The 17,432-nt window shown below is 51.7% G+C and overlaps 1 protein-coding gene across 3 annotated transcripts in view; it reads right to left on the bottom strand.

Annotated features, from left to right (window-relative positions):
• Nucleotides 1–16,988, bottom strand: part of STARD8 (StAR related lipid transfer domain containing 8) — a 77,993-nt gene extending 61,005 nt beyond the window's left edge. For 2 of the 3 annotated variants that reach the window (XM_027839156.1, XM_027839160.1), the window contains exon 1: nt 1,243–1,302. The gene's annotated coding sequence lies outside the window, so the exon portion shown is untranslated. Of the gene's footprint in view, nt 1–1,242; nt 1,303–16,912 lie in introns of those variants that run through there. The other variant, XM_027839143.1, reaches the window with a different exon arrangement.
• Nucleotides 16,989–17,432: the final 444 nt, after the last annotated feature.

Below are 17,432 nucleotides of genomic sequence, written 5' to 3'. Positions count from 1 at the left end.
GGGGGGGGGGGGGGAGGGGGGGGGGGGGGGGGAGAGTGGGGGGGGGGGGGGGGGGGGGGGGGGGGGGGGGCAAAACAGATACAAAGTATTTCCGGAGGTGAGAATCAGGACAGGCGTTTGGATGAGAGGCAGCTTTTCAGCCGACCTTTGAAGGAAGCCAGAGGTTGGGAGAGCAGAGGTGAGGAGGAAGTGCATTCCGGGCACTGGGGCCAGTGTATGCAAAGGCATGGGGGACAGGAGATGAAATCTTATGTCCAGGGAACAGCAAGGAGGCCGGTTTGGGTGGAATGTAGAATCCCGAAGAAGAAAACTGGGTATTAAGTAAGCCCGGAAAGGGGAGGCTGGGGCCAGATTGTGAGGGGCTTTTTAAAAGCCAAACAGAGGTGTTTGTATTTGATTTTGAAGGCGAGAGGGAGCCACGGGAACTTCCTGAGCAGGGGAGTGACAAAGTTGGACCTATGCTTTCAATTTCCGTTATTATTATTATTATTCATACTAAGAAATTCCCAGATGCTTCTCAGAAGGGGAGAGGAAGAAAACATTTCTGTCCTGGCTAGCCATACACTGAGTCCTTAACCAGATACCTTTAAAGCAGGGGGTTTGGGGGAGGGGCAGACAGGATGGGGGTGGGTAGAGAATGAAGATGGACTCCAGTCTAGATTCCTCCCCCCTATCCCCCACCTAACTTGCCTCTGCTGGGGGAAGGGGGTGGGGAGCGGGGATGTCACTCGTAGACCTGGTAGAGGCCCAGTGAACTCACTCCATGCTGAGCGAGCGGACTAACCTCACTCCCACCTCCGCCCTGCTCCAGTGTCTTTCCCCTGCCCCAACCCTAAGCTCCGGGGCGGCTGGAAGACGATGGCAGATCTCGGGCCAGGAGGCTTTAAGAAATGCACCCGCATTTTTTGGGTCATTTATGCAGGCACCTCTTCCAGGAAGCCCGCCTTACAAGGGATCTGAGTGGTCCCTTCATTTGACAGATGAGGAAACTGAGGCCCAGGGAGGGTAATGCCTAGTCCAAGGTCACACGGCTCGTGATCCAACTGGGATCCTCGAACTGACCCGGTCCAGGGAGACCGCCTTCTGCCGGCCCCGAGCCGAGTCGGGAGCTCCGGAGCGCTCAGTCCCAGGCTCTCTTGGAAAGCGCTCCCGAGGGCTGCAGGCGCGCGCGGCAAACGCGCGGCGGCTGGAAGGCGCCCCCTGGCCCGGGTCGCGTCCGGCCCCGGGGCAGCGCTGGCTTACCTGGAGGCAGCGTCGGGGTTCTGCCCGAGGCTGGGTCGGGGGAGCGCACGCTGCTGCTACTCCGCGAGCGGAGGCGTCGGAGGAGGCCCCAGGGGAGCCCCGCGAGGGTGGGGGCGAGCCGAGCCACGGCCAAGGCCACCACGGGGCTCGCGTCCGTCGGCCGGCGCGCTCCAGAGAGCCCCCCACTCCGCGCGCAGCCCGGGGGCTCGGCTGGGGGCGGCGGGGGGGGGAACAGCGGGGAGAGCTCCGCGGGCTCCGCCCACCCCTGGATGCACTGGCCAATGAGAGCTGAGCTCGGCCGCGGCCCGCCTCCCTGGAAGGGGTTTCAAAGTGAGGAGGGGGGGGCTCCTGCCTCCGGCCTCCACCAATGGCCGGGCAGCTGCGGATCCCTCGTGTCACACGGCAAGGAAAAGAGGGGAGGGGAGGGGACTGGAGAGGGCGGCCGAGGGAGAGAGGGAGAAAGCTTAGAGAGATGGCCCGAGGGGACTGCCCAGGAGGCCAGGCATATACTGTGCCACCGAGGTCTCCGTCTGGCAGGCTGAACTGGGGTGGGACCGACCGGGACGCCCACTGATCGGGCAATCAACACGCATCTGCTAAAATGCCTCCTGGGTGAGAGGCGTAGCAGAGGCTAACGAGCCGTCCTGGGAGCTAGTAAGACCAGGGTTCCCAGCCTGACTGTAGGAGCCTGGGCAAGTCACTGGCTACTGAATCTCCCGGTGCCCCCAGCAGCCCTCTAAATTGTAGGGCTGATGCCAGTTTGCTTTGGTATAGGGCGTTTCCCTCCCGGGAGTTCCCTATGCCAATGAAACCACAAATCTGATTCTGCCCCCCTTCTCCCCCTCCAAAACCACACTTCTAAAGAATGCGCTAAACTCTAAGAATACGAAGACAAAACGAATCCCGTCGCTGCCCTCGAGCAGCATATATTCTACTCAGAGAAACAATATTAATCGATCATTAAGCATTTATTAAGCCCCTACGATGAACCAGACGGCAAGAATGAAAGGGGGTGGCGCTGGGGGGAGCGGAGGCTCGGAATTGTACACATTTTAGCATATCCGAAATAAACACTAGATGATTTTTTTTTAAAAAGGTTGAGGTGCTAGTGCCTCAATTAGTGCCTTAATTAGTGGTAATTAGGGATAGGAGACTAGAATAGTGATATCACTGATATCCCCGACTTCCTGGATGAGGAAGCTCGCTCTAGCGAGAAGGTGGATAGCTTCCTTCTCTTCAACTGATAGTCTAGGAAAGTGGCTAGGGCACTGAGAGGTTAGGGGGACTTGCCCACCGTTACACAGCTAAGGATGGGGCAGAGCTGGGACCTGAACCAATCAATGCTTCCCTGGCTCTGGGGCCAGCTCTCGGTCTTACAGTGGCCTTTCTTTCATTCATTAATAAAGCCATCTCCAAACATGCCCCTTGATTGCTTTAAAACCCGGGATGAGATCGCCCTACTGAGTCTCCCGGTGAGAGTGATTGTTACTGGGGGGGGCTCTTCAGGGACCATCATCATCTGCTGACAACACCCCAGCCTGCTTCCAACCAAACAGAACCTTTGGACAAAGTGACCCAACCGCAGCAGTCTTGGAGGGCCCTGCTAGCCAAACGCTTGGGGCACAGATTAGGGTTGGCAGCCGGTTTAGGGAAACTGACTGACTCAGCAGGCAGGAGACTGGAAAGAACTTGGCCACAAAGGGGGAGCCAGGTGATGTTGGCCAAGTTGGTCCCATCCTTCCCTGGGGATCTGAAAGTTTGAGAAAGACCCTCCACCTGTTGGGCCGGGGGAGGGGCAATCCCATCTGGAAACCTGGCGCTAATTAGTCACCCCATACTGGAGGTGAATGAATGAATGAATGGGTGAATGAATGAATGAATGAAGATTTAGTGTTTACTATGCAAAGCAAGATAGTCCCCGTAGTAAGTCTCTCAAATTGGTTTCCCCATACATCCTTCCCCCGGCTGCTGGAGTTAGCTGCCTCATGCAAAGACCTTATCTGTGAATCATAAGATCACAGAATTAGAATTAGGAGGCACCTTAGAGGCCATTGAAACCCAACTTTCTCATTTAACAGATGAGGAAACTAAGGCACTAATTCTCAGGGAGCTAATAAGCATCAGAAGCAGAATTAGAACCCAGGTCTCTCCTGACATCTGTGTCTGCTGTCTGGAGAATGCCTTTCACATCTGTCTGTGATTCTTTGGTGCCAACCTCAATGCCTTGTACATAACAGATACCCAGCCACCAGGCTCAAATTCTAAGTCATTTTAGATTCCTCTATCTTCCCCTTACCCCACCCCTCCCCCATCCAGCCCATTGCAGAATCTGGGGAGTCCAGAGGTGGAGTAATGGAGAATGCACTGACCTTGGAGTCAAAAATACCGGCTTCAAATCCTGCCTCTGACCTGAACTAACTGAGTGACCTTGAGTAAGTCCCTTTCCTTTCCTGGGCCTCAGTTTCCTCCTCTGTGACGGTCTGGACTAGATGGTTTCTGAGGTCCCTTCTGGCTCCAGACCTTGGATCCTGTGATCTCAACTCCCATCTTCTCTTCCCGTGCCATCCCCCCCTCCAATGCTAATACAGACCCCTCATTACCACCGGCCTCCCCTAGCCATCCTTCCCAAGCCAGATAATAATCTTCTTCATATGCAGATCTGATGATATCACTGCCCTGCAATTGGGTACCCCAGGCAAGGTTTGGAAATTGTAGGCCTTGTGGGTTACTGCTCACCAGTCTTCACTGGAACATATGCAATTTTAACATCCCAAAATAAATATCTGTAGGCCATGGAAAGTGGAATTTTCTGGTATTAAAAAATGTGTACATTTATTTTTTTTAAAGGAATATGAAAAGGCATCCCGACTTACATAGATACCCCCCCACACACACATATACACACCCCACTTCCCTACTTGCACCTACCCCTGGGCCTGCCTAAACACTGTTTATGTTAGGTCCCTCCATGTCCCCAAAAACCATCAAGGCTTCTCTGCTGCCTACAGGATAAAGCAAGCTTCTTTTCCTGGCATTCAAGGCCTCCACAATCTGGCTCAACCTACCTTCCCAGCCTGATCTCATACTACTCCCATCCAAGGAAATGTATGCTTCAGCCTAACTGAACGCTTCTCCATTTCCCATCCCCCAAATTCATCACTCAACTGCCCCCCACCCCGGGCCACCGCCTGGATCCTCCCCAATGCCTAGAATCCCCTCTCTTCTTCCCCCTCCCATCTCAGCCGGATGAAATTCTCCAAGAAGTCTTCCTCACTTCTCTCAGCTGGGAGTGATCTCCCCGTTTTGTGAATTTCCACAGCCCTGTGTCTGTAACCCTGTTCTAAGAATTGACACACCTTGCCTCTGTTCTTGGTTGACCCTTCTATAAGTTTGATGAAATCAGGACAAAAGTGCCTGGTAGAGGAGCCTGCACACAGTAGGCACTCAATAAATGTTGGGGGGAGGGGCATTATTAATAATAACTGACCTTTTAGAGAGTACGATAGGGTTTGCAAAACACTTTACATCTGATTTATCTCATTTAATCCTAACCTTTGCAGTCTGGTGATATACATTTATTATTACTATTATCATTATTATTGCTCCCATTTGACAAGGGAGGAAACGGCAATTCTGGAGGTCACACAACTAGCTGTAGAAGTGGCAGGATTCAAATCTACGTGTCTCTTATCTGGCTTCCTGCCACTGCCCCTTTGCCAGGTCCAAACCAGGGCAATAGACCTGCCTCCCACCCCCCCTGCACCCCACTCTCCCATCCAGGGAGCTCCGTCCTGGCTGATGATTACAGGCTAAGGCAGTCAACCCTGCCTCTAAAACCATCTGGTGCCCAGACACAGGTCCCTGCCCCTCACCACTAGGCCACCTGGCCAGGCCAGGCCTGAGAGATCCTGACCCGACAAGGACTCACCCCATCCCCCACTCGGCCTCCCACCTTTTACTCAGGGAATGATAATCTGATCAACTCTGAGTGAGGCCTGGGGCCCAGCTGCCTTGGTCCCTGGGAAGGGGGTGATTAGCTACTGTCCTCTGGCTAGCACACTCTCTCCTCTTGCTCTTCCTCTTCCTTCTCCCAGAATCCCAGGGATTCAGCGTCCCAGACAGCCTAAGCAAAAACTCACTTTCCCTGCTACAATACTCTACTCCTTCATACCCATCTATGTCAACCCGACCCTGCCCATGGCTCCATCCTGCTGTTCCCCTTATTTCTGGTGTGCCCCCTGGAACTCCATGCTACTATTAGATCCCCTTCAGAAGTAGACCCCCATTTCATGAGTAACAACAATAATAATAGCTATCATTTATATAGCACCTACTATGTGCCAAGCACTGGGCTAATCATAATAATGATAATCATAGTGTAACATTTACATAGCACCTACTATGTGTCCAGCACTGGGCTAACCATAATAATAACAGTGTAACATTTTTATATAGCACCTACTATGTGCCAAGCACTAAGCTAATCATAACAATAATAATAAGCTAACATTTATATAGTACTTACTATGTTCACTGTGCTAAGCACCTCCCAATTCCTATTTCATTTGACTCACAACAACCGTGGGAAGTAGGTACTATAATTACCCTCATTTTACAGCTGAGGAAACTGAGGCAAACAGAGGTTAAGTGACAAACAACTAGTAAGTGACTGTGGCTAGTTTTGAACTCAGGTCTTCCTGACTCCAAACCCAGCATTCTATGCACCTCCCAGAAGACACTGCATCCCTGGCCACTCTCTACTCTCCCGCCCCCTAACACACTGTACCCGGAGGAGTCTCTGTGATTTTTGCCTTCCAGCCCCTCCCTCTGTAACCATCACTCAGTAATCTCCCTCTTTTTAAGGTTCACCCCATCCCTCTTCATCCCCCCTATCCAGGTCCTAGGGAGCTATTCACTACCAGCCCCCAACTCACTCTCTCTTTTTTCTCAACAGGTTTAGTACTGACCTCCCAGTCCTCCTTTCCCCACTGAGCCCTAAATCCTTAAAGACTGCATTTAATGGCCCCTCAAGTACCCTGGTCTCCACTGACCTCCACACTCCACCCCAGCCACCTTGCTTTATGGTGCAGAACTCTGAAATTCCTCTATCTGCCCACAACCTCCAATCTTCCCATCTTTCTCTCTGCTTTATTGCTTCCTAGGTGGCAGCTGAGTAATATAGCAGATAGAGTGATGGTCAGGGAATCAGGAAGATGAGTTCAAATCCCAGTCTTGGAAATTGCTAGTTGTGTGACTCTGGGTCACCCAATTTCCCCAACAGTAAAATGGAAAAAATAATAGCACCCACCTCTCAGTTGTTAGGAAGATCAAATGAAATAATATCTGTAAAGTGCTTGGCACTGTGCCTGGCACATAGTAGGTGCTTAATAAATGCTTACTTCCTTCCTTTCCCCCTTCTCTCCTAATTGTCTCCCCATTGCAACTTCCAATCCTTCCACCCTTTGGCTGGATGATGCTAAGCCCTGTCGATTTCACCTTTGCAACATTATGCCCCCTTCTCTCTTCTGACATGGCCATCACCCTGGTGCAGGGACTCATCGCCTCACCCCTGGATTACTGCAATAGCTGCTGGTGGGGCTGCCTGCTATAAGGCTCTCCCCACTCCAGTCCATCCCCTACTCAGCTGTCAAAATGATCTTCCTAAAGTATAAGTCTGGCCATGTCATCCTCCTTCCTATTCAATCAATTCCAATGGCTCTCAACCACCTCCAGGATCAAATACAAAATTTACCTTTCCAGTCTTCCTATAGACCTCCATCCCAACCCCCAAGTATTCTGAGACCCAGTGACACTGACCTCTTTGCTCTTCCTCACACAAGACACTCTATCTCCTAAGTCTAAGCATTTTCACTGACTGTCCTTCATGCCTGGAACTCTCTCCCTCTTCTCCTCCTGGCTTCCCTCAAGTTCCAGCTAAATCCCATCTTTTACAGGAAGCCTTTCCCCATGGATCCCCCTCAATGCTAGTAGTGCCTTTCCTCTGGTGATTATTTCCAACTTGGACAGTATGTATCTTAAATATACATAGCTGTTTGCATGTTGTCTCCCCTGTTAGACTGTGACCTCCTTAAGGCCGGAGACTGTCTCTTGCCTTTATTTCTATCACCAGAGCATAGCACCGTGTCTGGCACACAGCACATAAATATTTACTGAGTGACTGACTCATCATTTCATGTCTTGCCCCAACTGCGGGTGTCTCCTGGGCCCTCTTTTCTTATCTCTCTACATAAGGAGATCACTTGGTGATCTCATCAGCTCCCAAGGAATCAACTACCATCTCTAAGCTGATGATTTCCAGATCTACATATACAGCCTTCATGTCCCTCCTGAGCTCACATTTCAAATCATCCACTACCAGATGGACATTTCTACCTGGATGTTCTTTAGGCATCTCCAACTCATCACCTCTAAAAAACAACTTGTGATCTCTCCCCCACACCCACCTCCTCCTTGTACACTCCCCACATCTGTCAAGGGCACCAGTCACCCAAGTTCACAACCTCAGTATCACCTTTGACCTTTCACTCTCACCCCTTCTATCCAATTAGCTGCTAAGTCTTGTAGATTTCCCCTCCCTGGCATCTCTCCTACTGTCTCCTCTCCTCTCCCAGGCTACCACCCTCCCTCATCTGGATTATGGCTATAGCCTCTTAAAAGGTCTCTCCCCTCCTCCACAGGGCTCCCAAAGCCAGCTTCTTAAAGCTCGAGGCTCCCCCTGCCCCTCCCCCACTCAAGGAGCCTCAGTGCCTCCGTACTGCCTCTAGGATCTAATACAAACTGCTCTGCTTGGGATTGAAAGCCCTTCCTAGTCTGGCTCCAAGCTACCTTTCCAGACGTATTTCACATTACTGCCTCTCACACATTCTACATTCCAGCCAAACTGGCTTGCTTGCTGTTCCCTGTTCGTGATATTCCATCTTCTGCCGCTGTGGCTGGCACAGGCTGTCCCCCATGCCTGGAATGCACTCCCTCCTCACCTCCACCTCTAAGAATCCCTCGTTTCTTTCAAGGCTCAGCTCAAATCTGTCACCTCCTAGAAGGGGCCTTTTGCATTCTCCTTGTCAGTTTCCTTTCTCCAGGAAATTACTTTCTATTTACTTTGTATCTATTTGAAGTCATGCTCTTTCCCTCTAAACAGAATATAAACTCCTTGAGGGCAGGAACTGTTTCATTTTGCTCCACGGCACCCCCAGCATCTAGCACAAGGCCTGGCACACAGTAGGAGCTTACTCAAGGCTTGCTGTTGCTGTTTTTAGGTGGAAAGAACACTAGATGTGGATTCAGAAGACCTGGATTCTTGATAGTTACTAGCTGTGCTGCTTTGGACAAATCACCTAACCCCTCTGAACCTTTGTTTGCTCATCTTGTTAAATGAGACTGGATTCAGATCTCTCAATTACTTTCCTGTTCTTAATCCTATTAATTCATAGAAAGTGACTTGCATTTTCTCTCCCTTCCAACCCATCCTTCAGACTGCTGCTAGGATAATCTCTGTGATGCTCAGATGCTGTTATGTTACTCCTCCTCCGCTCAAAAATCTTCAATGGCTCCCTATGACCTCCTGAATAAAGTTCAAACTTGTTTGCCTGGCATTCAAGCCTCTCCACAACCCGGAACCACCTTACCTTTCCAACTTTGTCTCAACATATTCTATGCTTCAGCCAAATTGTGTTCCTCTCTGTCCCTGAACATGCTCTTCTCTCCCACCTCCATGCCCCTGTTCAAGCTGTTCCCTAAGCCTGATACCCTCTCTCCTCTTTTTGATTCCCTCCCTATCCTTTAATATCTAATTCCAATGCCCTCTCCTCCAGGAAACTTCCCCTGATTCACATCCCTAGTTGGTCATGACCTTTCCCCTCTGACCTCACATAGCAGCTTGGATGTAACTCTTATCACATAATTGCTTATGATAGATAGCTATCTGGTAGATACAGAGCTGGAAAGGTCCTCTGAGACCATCTAGTCCAACACCATGATTTTGCAGAAGAGGAAACTGAGGCCTGGGGACGTGAAGGAACTTCCCCAAGATTACCGAGAGAGCAAGTATCGGAAGAGGAATTTCAACTCAGGTCTTCTAACTCCAGAGCCAGTATTCCAATCACTATACCAAGGGTTCTAAGCCATTTCGGGACCCTGGACCCTTCCCTCTGGCAGTGTCTGGTGAAGCCTATAGACTCCTTCTCAAAATCACATTTTTAAGTAATCGAAGGAAATGCTAAATTTCAGTTAGAGGTGAATGAAAACAACAATGTTATTTTTTTCCTATCCAAGTTCACAGACCCCCTGAAATCCATCTGTGGACGCAACACAAGGGGCCCTGCACTACTAGATCATCTGTGCTTGTATTTTATCTCCCTACTAGACCATAAACTCCATGAGGACAGGAATACTATGTTATCACTGTTTTCAGTCCCCCAGTGCCTAGCACAGACCTCTGTACACAGCAGGAATGCTAGATTTGTATTTTGAGCCAGTGAATGTACCAGGCCTTCAGTCTCAGGTGTCTTCACCTCCAGTCTGGCCTTCAGTCCCCTAGACTGAAATGGAATGTGGCTCACTCCCTGCCTCCCCTCCCACACCCCACCCCCCACCTTGAGAAATAGCAGCAACAACTGTGGGGCTCTTCTACCCCACCCCCATGCTCCCTTTCCCAATGCCAGCACTGGAGTTGGCATCCACAAGGGCTCTGCGTAAGCTGACACCCTGAAACCGAGACAGTGTGGACCCCTCTGGGGGCTGGCCAGGGATGAGGCGGGAAAAAGGAACAGCTGGAAAAGCTGATTCATTCTCCCCTTCTTTCTGCCTTCAACCCTTCCCTTCCACCTGGCTCTTCCTTTTCCGAGCCTTAGGCCCTAGATTCCCTCCCACTTCCCCAGAGACGTGCATAGAGAGAGACTGTGGAAAGAACACTGGATTTGGAGGCAGGGGTCATTATTTGGAATCCTGGCACTGCTGCTTATTAGCTATGTGCCCTTGGTCTAGACACTTCCTCCTGGGAAGCAGCCTGGCATGTTGGCTAGGACCTAGAGCTAGGAGTCAGAAAGACCTGACTTCAAATCCTGCCTCAGACACATATTAGTTGTGTGCCCCTGCACGAGATGTAAAAACCTCTCTGTGCCTCAGTTGACTCATATGTAAAATAAGGGGGCTGGACTCAAGTCTCTTCGAGCTCAAAATCTATGATCCAGTGACCATTTTTGGGGTCTCAGGCTCCCCATCTGTACTCCGAGAGGGGCTTGATTAAATGATCTCTCCCAGCCCTATTTTTATTGGGGAATTTGAGCAGTGGGATAGGGGTGGTTAGGACAGCCATCCTTACACCCTGAAGTAATGGGAAAAGCAATTGATTTGAAGCCAGAATGCCTGGGGCCCTGCTCCACTAGTTGTGTGGTAGGATCTTGGGCAAGCCTCTCTTAGCCTCAGTTTCCCCATCCGTTACCCAGGGAGAACCCAACATCTCAGGATTGTTTTGTTGTTCATTTGTTTCAGTTGTGTCCAACTCCCTCTGACCCCATTTGGGGTTTTCTTGGCAAAGGTACTGGCTTGGTTTGCCATTTCCTTCTCCAGCTCACTTTACAGATAAGGAAACTGAGGCAAACAGAGTGAAGTGACTTGCCCAGGGTCACACAGCTAGGACTTACCTAAGGCTGGATTTGAACTCAGGAAGAGAAGTCTTCCTGACTCCAGGCCTCTATCCACTGCAGTGCCACCTAGCGACCCCAGGGTTGTGGTGAGTATTAAATGGGATTTCAACTTAAGTGGGAACCATTACTGCTATGCTGATGATTCTGAACATGAAGCCCTTTGAGGCTCTGGGTTGAGCCAGACCAGGGGCAGGGAACCTGCAGTCTCAAGGCCACATATGGCCACATTCTAGGACCTTGGGCCACCTATCTATGAGCATGGTGGTGTTGCCAGATCCCCAGTCCTACAATCAGGAGACCCGGGCTTGAGCTACTGATGAGCTGTGCAACCTTGCATGTGTCCCTCCCCTCTCTGAGCCTCAGTTCCCTCTTCTCTCAGCTGAGAGGGCTGGGCTACATGGCCACTGGGTTTCCATGCACGTTTACTATTGTGTGATGCTAAAGTGTGAGGGTGGAGAGTACACTTGGGATACTGGGGAGGGGAGGAGGATTTCAGGTCCTGGTCACCTCCTTTTAAACTCTAAGAGGCAGTGTGGAACAGTGGAAAGAGGACTGGCTCTGGGGAGCCTGAATTCAAATTCTGCCTCTGATGCTTAGCATCCTTCCCCTCCCGGGCCTCAGTTTCCTCCTCTGTCAAATGAGGGGCGTGGACTAGATGACCTCTGGAGTCTCTTCCAGCTTAAGAGTCTAAACTCTAGACAGGCTGCATGGTGTGGAGAGCATCATAGAATTCCACAAGAGACCGAGGTTTCAGCCTTGTCTCTGCCATTTACTCAAGATGTGATGCCGGACAACCTTGATGAGCCTCACTTTCCTCATCTGTAAAATGGGCATAATCATGTCTGCAATGCCCCTGTCGGGGACTGTGGTCTCTTTTGGGATAATGTTTGCAAAAGGCAGGAGGATAGCCACGTCAGGGTCATTAAGATCAGAAAGTCACAGGGGCTAGAGCACCAGCCCTGGAGTCAGAAGGACCTGAGTTCAAATCCAGCCTCAGACACTTGACACTTACTAGCTGTGTGACCCTGGGCAAGTCACTTAAACACATTGCCTAGGCAAAAAAAAAAAAGAGAGAGAGAGAGAGCAGAAAGTCAGAGATCTAGAGACCTCTGCCACCATCAAGCCCAACCTCCTCATTTTTCAGAGGAGGAAACTGAGGCCCAGGAAGGGGAAGGGACTTACTCAAGGTCACAGAGATGACAGATATTTGAAGTCAAATGCAGTGTTCTGTCCACTGCTGAGGAGGATGCTTAATAAATTCCACATGGTGCTACCATTGTGCATGTGTGTGTGCATGTGTGCACGTGTGTGTGCATGCCTGTGCATGTGCCCACTCCTGAGACCACCCATTCATGTGCATTCATGCATGTAAAATGGGAAGGATAATATTTGATATTGGGAAATGATAATACTCCCTACCTCACAGGATTAAAGACCAAGAGAGACAATATTCATGAAACCCTTCAGAAATCGCAAAGCTTGACATAAATGTGCATGAAGAGGGAGTTATTACTGTTTGTTCTGCCTTCTGGTGCTTTGACTTTCTATGTTCCGAGTTCTCTACCAACTCTCACTCTCTATGGTCTAAGGTTCCTTCCAGCTGACAATCTATGTCTTAGGGTCAACCTCTGGCTCTGATATTTTTTTTTTTAGGCAGTTGGGGTTAAGTGACTTGCCCAGGGTCACACAGCTAGTAAGTGTCAAGTGTTTGGTCTGAGGTCGCATTTGAACTCAGGTCCTCCTGACTTCAGGGCCCGGTGCTCTATCCACTGCGCCACCTCTGGCTCTGATATTCTATGCTTCAAGGTCCCTCCCAGCTCTCTGTACAGTGCCTGGCAAATAATAGGTGCTTAATAAACCCTTGTGGACTGACTGGTTGAATGATGGATTAATGTTCACATTCCATGTAATAAAGTCCCTCCCAGCTCTAACAATCGGAATGAGACAAGAAGGGTGCCACCCTACCAGCAAAGGAGAAGCAGAGCAGCTGAGTGAGAAGGAGCAGGAGAAGCTGGAACCCACTGCTTAGCCCTTGATGAAAGCCTCTGAACCTGCACAGAATCTCTCCTCTCTGAGGAGAGAGAAATCTGGAGAACTCTGCCCAGGGCTCAGCCTTATGCCTGTGGTTGGTGAGGGGCCACTGCACTGGGGCATTCCCCCCGAGACGAGGCTATCTGGGCAATTATGCCACAGACAGATGGGAATACACGTGGCTCACACAAGCCATTCAGGGGACCCACTGATGCTCTTCTACTGACTGACTGAGGACCAGCACTCACAGATAGGAAGGAGAGTCTGAAAAGACCACTTTCATGAGGAATAGGTGGCAGTAATAGAATGTCAGCGCTGGGAGGGACCTTAGAGCACAGAATGCTGAGATCCAGAAGAGTCCTTAGAACAGAGAATTCAGATCTGGCAGTGGTCTTAGAACAGGGAATGTCAGAGCTGGGAGGGACCTTAGAACAGGGAATGTCAGAGCTGGGAGGACCCTTAGAACAGGGAATTGTCAGAGCTGGGAGGGGGCTTAGAACAGGGAATGTCAGAGCTGGGAGGACCCTTAGAACAGGGAATGTCAGAGCTGGGAGGGGCCTCAGAACACAGAATGTCAGAGGTGGGAAGGACTTTAGAACACTAAATCTAAGAACATCAGAGCTCAGACGCCTTTGATAGTATCCTTCCACCCCCTCACCCCTCACAGAAAGGGAACTTGACCAAGGTCAAACAGCAAATGGCAAAGTAAGGCCTCATACCTAGACCTTAGGACCCAGCCCACAAATGACTAGAATATAACTGCATCGTGATAAATGCATAAAAAGAGACGCCAAGTCTTATGTGAATTCGTTTCCAAGGGGGAAGGATCTGAGATGCATTTGGGGAAGAGAAGGAATTTTGAGCTGGGTCTTGAAAGATGAGTGGGGTGGGAGGGTGGAGATCACTTCAGATATAGGAAGTGGTATGAGCAAAAGCCGAAAAGTGGGGGAGGGGAGGCGAGCAACATATATGTGGTTGGAGGGCGGTAATTTCATGGGGGAAGAGATAAGGATGCAAAGGAAAATTGGGGCCAGATGGTGGACAGGCCTTGAATGCCAAACTAAGGAATTTCAATTTTATCCTGCAGGTAAACTGTTTTAATGGTTTACCCACATAATAGGGTGACTTTGGGCAGGTTAATCCAGGTAACCAGTCCAAGATGGAGTGGGGAGGGAAGAGAGTCTGGGAGTGGTGAATTAAGGCTATTAGGAGACTATTACAATCCCCCAAGGGGGAGGTGAGGAGCCCGGGTAATAGGGTGGAAGTAGCCGGAACAGAGAGGAGGGGCTAGAATCTAGGATACCTGGGAACAGGCTGGGGTGGGGGGGAGGGGAAAGGAGGAGCCAAAGGTGACTCTGGATTCCAATCTCCTAGACTAGGAAGACAGTGGGGCCATTAACATAGATAGGGAAGGCAGGAGGCGGAGCAGCCTTGGGGCAAAGATACCTAATTAGAGATCAATTTCCAACAATAATAATAACAGCTTTGAGGTCAGAATAGCAGTTTATAAAGCAGCAGAGTGGGCAGAGAGCTGGCTTAGGACTCGAGTCCCACCTTGGCCACATCTAGGCTGTATGACTCTGGGTTTAATTTAACCTCCCACTGCCTCAGGCAGCTATCTAAAACGAAAAGTAGGTGGTGATATGCATTATCCTCTCCACGAGTTCCTTTCACCTAAGAAATCACAACTCCAGCCCCTCTCAAAATAGCATGGAATGTATATTGTTTCAATTGATTTTTCAATAACAGGATGCCCTATGGTAGAGCGGAGAGCATTAAACTACATGACCTTGGGCAGGTCCCTACCTATCTTTGTTGCCTCAGTTTCCTCACCTGTAAAACTGCTTACGGGAATAGGAGGTGTTCCCTCCAAGTTCTAGATCTATGCTCTATGTGTGACCCTGAGCAAGGCACTTTACCTATCCAGGCCTCAGTTTCCTCCTCTGCAAAATGAAGCGGGTTGGCACTAGAGGGCCTTGGAGGTCATGCCCAACTCTAAATCTATGATTCTCCTAGGACTTTACCTTGCAGGAACTCCATACCTGTCTGTCCTTTTGGAGTGACTGTTTCTCCTAGCTGGCATTTTCGTGCCTTGACAGGTACGTATCACCCAGGCCAGAAGTACTATGGGGAAGGGGTGAGGGTGGGGGGGAGGTGAGTGAGCACCCTTCCATCCTCCCACAGTCTGGCCTGACCTCATGCCTCTCTACTCAGTCGTATATGGAGTACACAGCGGCCCAAGAGGGCAGAAGAGGATGCAGCTTTGCTCTTAACATCCAGCTGCCAGCAGCCTAAACCCCTGTCCTGCCATTCCAGGTCTCCTGGGATTTGGCAATTTCTAAATCAGGCCAGGCTGGGCACATTCGGTCGCGGGGGGGGGGGGGGTCATCCCTCCACACCAGGCTTGGCCAGCATTGGACAAGCAGGGGCATAGGAGAGATAGTAAGGCACGTGGCAATTTTCCCCACACTAAGCACCATACAGTCCGGAAGTCTGACACTTGGACTTCCTTTCTAGAAGACTCCAAGGAGGCCAAGGCAAGGTCCATATGGGAATCCATGGAATCACAGAATGGCAAGCTAGAAATGACCTTAGAATATAGAATATTCCAGCTGGAAGGGCCTTTGAGTCATCAGTCCTCCACCCTCGTTGGACAGAGGAGGAAACTGAGGCACAAAGGGGGTAAAGGACTTCCTTGTCCAAGGCTGCACAGTATTGGAGGTAAAATTGGACCCCAGGTCGGACCCCGAAATGGACTGCTTGCCACCACATTCCCTTTTGGATTACGCTCACAGCTACTTTCAGAGCTAGCTCGAATACATCAATCAATCCCAATCAGTAAACATTTACTGATTGGCTACCAAATATGCAAGGAACTTGGGGGTGGGGGGGGGATGGGGAAGAGATACCGAGAAGTATCAGGCCTAATCCTACCCTCAAGGAGCTTGCAGTCCGTTAGCAGGGAAACCAGAAATACACACATAAAAAGATAAGCTATTTTGTTGGTAAGTGCCAAATGAATGGTAGAGACATTAAGTGCTTTAGGAGTTTAGAGGCAATAACCCTCCCGGGACGCAGAATGAGCATGCCCAGATGCCTCTAGATTTCCTCTTCCCCCCACCCCACCCCCAATTTCCCCTCCCCCTAGGCTCCTCTGTCTGGGAGTCATAGGGCAAGAATCCCAACCCTATTTCCTATTTCCTCTATCTGAGAGGGGCTGGGATGGGGGGTGGGGGGCAGTGTTCCTGGAGAGGAGAGGGCATAGGAATTTGAAAGGCTGGGGGTACTCTTAGAGATGCCCTGATATAAAGACATTTGGGTGAGGAAAGACACAGGGAGCCAGGGGTTGGGAGATGTTGGGGTGGTAGAGGACAGAGGCGCAGACAGAGACAGGACGGAGTGAGAGGCAGGGAGAGACAGACAGAGAAAGGGGACAAGGAGAGGGAGACAGAAGGGAGAGAGAGATGGGGGACAGAGGGATGGGGACGGAGGGAGACAGAATGGACAGGGAGAGAGGATAGAGAGGAACAGGGAAACAGAAATAGAGAGGGGAGAGGGAGATAAAGAAAGGGGGTACAGAAAGCCAGAAGAAGCCCGAGAGAAAGGGGGGCGGAGTGTAGCGGGGAAGGTGAGAGGGGCGGCCGAGGACGGGGAGATGGGGAGCTGGGGCTGGGAGAGGGACAAAGGCGGATAGGAGTAAAGGAGGTGATGCAAAGGAGAGGGGAAAGGTGGGGCGGCGGCCGAAGGAGATGAGGTGGGGGGCGCAGGGGGCGGGAGGCGGGCAGCGCCAGCCGGCGGGGCAGCGCGGAGCGCAGAGCGCAGCGCGGGGCAGCGCGGAGCCGAGCGGAGAGGAGCGGGACAGCCGCCCGGCGGGCGGGCGAGCCCAGCCCCGAGCGGCCAGAGGCCAACCGCCCTCCCTGCCTAGCCGGCTCGCCCCGCCCGCCCGCCGGGCGAGAGGGGCGGGCGCCGCTCACCTGGTTTCCAGCGCGCCGGGTTCCTCGGCGGCCCTTTGGCGCGCCACAGGGTCCACGTACTGGGTTTGGGGAGGCGCAGGGGCGGCCCGGGCCCGGCCCCGGCCCCCGGCCCCCGGCCCCGAGGCTGGTCCATGTGCTGCAGCGGCTCTCCGGGCGCTGCTCCGCCCCGCCCCGCCCCGCCCCGCTCTGCTCCAGAGCCCGAGCCCGAGCCGGGACCTGGCGCTAGCAGGACGTGGAGCTGGATGGCAGGGGGGAGGGCCCCGACGGCCGGACGGGACGGGCTGCACCGCCCCGGCTGCTCCGGACCCCAGAGCACCGCCTCCTTCCTCGACCCGGGGCGTAGCCAGCGGGGCCCCCGCCCTTCCCCGCCCCCCAGGGCTGGCTGCGGGGGCGGGGGGCTTTCCTTGTGACCCAGACCCCGGGCACTCCTCTAGCCCCAGTGCCACGAGGTCTCCCGTTCCTGCCCCCTCTCTCACCCCACATCATTCCTGTCCCTAACCTTCCGAGCCCCGAGCCCCTC

Source organism: Vombatus ursinus, unplaced genomic scaffold (genome assembly GCF_900497805.2).
Source record: "Vombatus ursinus unplaced genomic scaffold, bare-nosed wombat genome assembly UNPS02004677.1, whole genome shotgun sequence".
Classification (NCBI taxonomy): domain Eukaryota; kingdom Metazoa; phylum Chordata; class Mammalia; order Diprotodontia; family Vombatidae; genus Vombatus; species Vombatus ursinus.
This window is presented reverse-complemented; position numbering and strand designations above follow the sequence as displayed.